General features: G+C 40.3%; 1 pseudogene; it reads right to left on the bottom strand.

Annotated features, from left to right (window-relative positions):
- Positions 1-1,718: 1,718 nt before the first annotated feature.
- Positions 1,719-1,836, bottom strand: LOC126199760 (5S ribosomal RNA; annotated as a pseudogene).
- Between the last annotated feature and the right edge of the window lie 3,020 nt (positions 1,837-4,856).

Here is a 4,856-nt window from a genome sequence, read left to right as displayed (position 1 = left end):
GTGAGCGCCGCCGCGTAAGTCACGGGTAGAATAGTTTTCGTCGCTGGTGGTGCAAAGTCCTTCGGTGGGAGTTGTGTGATCCGACGCTGGAGGCACTCGGAACGAAGGTGACCTTCCTTGCCGCATCCGGAACACGTCTTCGGCTGGCCGTCATAAATAACTATGGCCCGGCATCCTCCTATCTGTAGATAGGATGGCACGTGTCGTTGGAGATCTATGCGCACTTGGCGTACTCCATTGAGTACTGGATACGTCTTAAACTGGGTCCATTTTTCAGCCACGTGTTCGTGTACCGTGCCGTAGGGGCGGAGCGCCGCTACAACTTCTGCCGCCGGGAGTTCAAATGGAAGTTCGAATATGCGTATAGTCCGCAGTCCCATTGCGGCGTGTCCGACCTCGACGTTGCCAACATTGCCATCTGCGTGGCAGAAGCGTAGTTCTTGTTTCATCTCACGAAGCACCTTGTCGCATGTAGTTTCGTTTATGAGCTTTACATAGACCGTGCTACTGACGATCGAAAAGTGAATGCCGACAATGTCGGCAGCCGGGATCTTGGCTTCCTCTTTTAAAAAGCGTTCGACTTCGAGCGCCTTTGGTCGGGTAAAGTCGTTCCGAAATGTGAATTTCAAGGTTGATCTTCTGTATTGGTTTGCCATGGTCTTGTAGCGCTACGGCGTCACGTTAGTGTCGGCCGAAGAAAGTAAACAAGGCGCGCGGGCCCTCTCTGACAGCGGAGAGCACACACCGCACGTCTGCTTCGCTCGGCTGCGAGAGCCGCACTGGGAATAAATCTTCTCTGTATCGTTCCAATTTTAGTATATGTACCGCCGAAGCGAGTACCTAGACCACCGCGGCCGGCAATACCTACATCCTGTAGCATAGAATCATCTGAATCGACTACTTCGACTTCAAAAAAACAAATGTCACGTCTGATACGATACTCCGTTGAATCAGAGAAATACTCCAGATGCACTGAGTAAAGTAAAGAACCACAAAAGTCGGAAACAGACATAGAACCAAACTGTAGCCAATCAGAATCTGAAACCCCTGTGTTGAACAGTGGAACTCACGAAGAACAACTGTGTTCTCTGCCAAGTAGCAGAGATGTCAGCTCTGAAGTTAAAGAAGCATTTGTTAGTTCGGATGCGAGAATGTGGGCGTTTTCCCTAATGGATTCTCAGCGTCACGATATTGTTCAAAGCAGTCCTACACAGCAGTTAAATAACAATGAAGAGAATTATCCGCAATAGGACGATCATAGACACTTTTCTAATTTTCTTTTATGAAGAAAATTCAATAATTGTGTTGATACCGTCGTTTGCCGGTTTATTCAAATTCTCGAAATAAAGGTTTGAATTTTCCATGAAGACTACTTGGCCATTCACAAACTGATGGTACAAGGCGGGTCTTCTGCCTAGAAACATTTAAGTAGTAGGGTATATACCAATGAACATATGACTTATGTTCGGACGGGTGACGTTAGAAAAAGGACTAAAGCTTGAAAAAACAAAAAAAACAACTAAACTCCGTCCGAACAGGCCTTGGAAGGCCCAACGGTACCGACCGGCCGCCGTGTCATCCTCTCTGGAAGCGGATACAGAGGGGCATGTGGTCAGCACACCGCTCTCCCGGCCGTTGTCAGTTTTCGTGGCCGTAGCCGCTACTTCTCAGTCAAGTAGCTCCTCGGTTTGCCTCACTAGGGCTGAGTGCACCACGCTTGCCAACAGCGCTCGGCAGACCGGACGGTCACCCATCCAAGTGCTAGCCCAGCCCGAGAGCGCTTAACTTCGGTGTTCTGAAGGGAACCGGTGTTACCACTACGGCAAGGCCGTTGACTTGAAAAAACACTATACAAAGAAAACTAAAGGCTTATTCGTGAATACCAAAAACATTGGCACAGCTTGTTTCAGATGTTAGCTGATACTGTTAATTCCTTAATCTCTCATAATCTGGCATTAGAGGTCACAGAGAATCTTTCAAAATAGGCGACGACGGTGTGACTTCTGGTAACTTCGTAAACTTGTTTAAAATAATTTCTGAATGTGATCCTACATTACTTCGTAAACTTGTTTAAAATAATTTCTGAATGTGATCCTACATTAAGGTAACACATAAACGCATTAGTGACAAGCAAAACTTCCACACCATTTCTAGGCCACGATATTCAGAATGAATTGAACGTTTTGTTATCAGAAACATTTACTGATAAAGTGATTCGTAGTGTAACGGATGCAAAATGTTATTCGAATTTGCTCGACTGCACAGGAGACTGTCTTCGAGTTGAACAAATATCAGGCATCTTAAAATTTTCTGATGTATCAGTTGGCACAATAGAAGAAAATTTTATCGGGTTTGTAGCCGTAACTGAGACGACTAGAGATATCTTACTAATACAAATTGATTAGGCATTCACAACTGTCGTAGCCAAGGATATGAGAATGGGGTAAATATAGCAGGTATAAATAGTGGAGTCATAACTCTAATCTTAAATATAAATCCCAGGTCATTTTTTACACTCTGCGGCTGTCATACTGGAATATGCTATCTGTGGACGCAGCTAATTCTTCAGCGGCAGCAGAAAGATTTTTTGGTTTTGTTTAGATAATTTATCTGCTACTGACGCTGGAGATTAATCACAGGCAAATTAAAGCATTCTATGAAACCCTTGTCAGATACAAGGTGCGATAGCAGAATCGAGGCTGTGAAGGCTGCACTATTGCAGTCTTATGATGTTGCTGAATGCATTGAAAGCTCAAAGAATATCAAGGAAAAATCAGACACACACAGTGATTGTGATTCAGTTCTGGACGAAATCCTCAGCTTGGAATGTATCATATCATTGCATGCTTGGTGTGAAATATTATCACGTTTTAATGTTACATGCAAATCATAGAAATCTGTACAAGCCCATTTAAGCACTGATCTTCAACAAATACGTACATTTTGTGACTCGATCAACGAATGTCGGCAAATTGGATTCGAACAATCCTTGTCTGATGCACGTCAGTGTATTTAGAAAAACAGTTACGATCTGCAAAAGATTTTAAAAATAAAAAGTTAGCCGAAAAGAAAAGAATATTCGATTATGAAAGTAGTGACGAATCTATAGTCTCCCAAAACCAAATACGAAAAAGATTTTTTGAGCACGCTGATTTACTCCATGTTGAGCAATATGGATTCAAGATTTACACTTTTAAAGGAACATTTTGAAAATTTTCCTGTTCTCTATTACATAAGTAAGCTAAAAAATATTCCAAAAGATCATATGCCAAAAAGTTGATAAGACTTACACACAATCCTGTGAGTGGATGAGAACTATGAATTCAAAACTAACGAATTATATGAAGAATTGCAAGTACTGATACTCAATTAATCCGACTCTATTTAAAGTGAGAAAAAACTACTGCAACTCATAATAGAAAATAAATTAAAATAAATAAGTCCAAATATTTATATTGTCATTCGAATTTTATTAACAATAGTGGTAAGTGTAGCCTCTGCAAAACGGAGCTTTTCAAAATTAAAACCAACAAAAAAATCTGAAACCTCCCCTTGGAAAAATTTATGAATGATTGTGCTGATAATACCCTTACGTTATTTGCTTTTCAAACAGCTGAGCAAAACTGAACGTACTCAGACATTACTCTCTTTACTTACTCTGATCAACACTAAACTGACACATAATATTTTTAGCGCAACGCAATCTGATTTTCAAAAATCCCTACAAAAGAATGGCCCTGACTAACAATAACCTATGCCTTTCATGAATCACTTATCTCACAAAAATCTTCGTTACTCGAACTACTGAAATACAGCGAGCGCCACTACTGCCAGCTAAATAAAAGATTCTAACTACTGAAGGCACTAACTACTGATAGGCATAGTTAGCAAATGAAAGATTTTGATAGAGAACAAATAATATATAGTGTTCAGAAGTATATATATATATATATATATATATATATATATATATATATATATATATATATATATATCAGTTCATGACATCCAGTCTTACAAATTTACTCTTTCTGGCGGACACACTTCCAGATCATCCGCTCTCAAAACTCCGCCATCTCACTCCCCACATCCACCACTGCTACCGGCTCACCTCCAACTGCGCAACGCTACGCACTGTTAACAGCCAACTGCCCAACGCTACAATGGCGAATATTCCAACAATGCAAACCAGCCACAGACTGCACACAGCACAGTCAGTGATTTTCATACAGAGCGCTACGTGGCGTTACCAACATAAAAACCTAAACAGCCTACTTACAAATTATTTAAAAAGTACGATGAGTCAGCAAAAACTTTCAGCTTTGGCAGTTTTATCTATTGGATTACGATACAGTTGTTACGGAATTTAGTAAGGTTAAAAGAAGGAATTTTTTTGTTTCATTAATGTTAACTGTTGTTTAGGACTGAAATCGCTGGATTATGTTACGTAAAATTAAAATGTATTAATTTTTTGTGAATAAAAATTTGACAGTTAAACAAAAAAGATTTCTCTACATAAAATCAATTCTCTTGCGCCACCAGAGGCCCTCGAAAAATTTATCTTGCCCACATCAAATTTTCGCCTACACCTTTCATACAACAAAGGCCTTCGAACTACGCCATATACAGGTGGTAGATAATGTGAGAGAAGCTTTAGGGTGCTTCCGACAAATGATAGCCTATAAAGATGAACTATGGATATGTTATTCAACACAAGGTGATACACTAACATATCTTCTCAGTATACCCACTGTGGATGACGAACTGCGCCTGTGATTTAAATTGGTGATTTATCTGGTAGTAAATATGTAACCAGTCACTATTTTTACATATTTATTACCATATAAATCGCGAAT

The sequence above is a fragment of the Schistocerca nitens genome, chromosome 8 (assembly GCF_023898315.1).
Source record: "Schistocerca nitens isolate TAMUIC-IGC-003100 chromosome 8, iqSchNite1.1, whole genome shotgun sequence".
Taxonomy (NCBI): Eukaryota; Metazoa; Arthropoda; class Insecta; order Orthoptera; family Acrididae; genus Schistocerca; species Schistocerca nitens.
The sequence above is the reverse complement of the archived record's forward strand: the minus strand, read 5'-3'. Positions and strand labels throughout refer to the sequence as shown.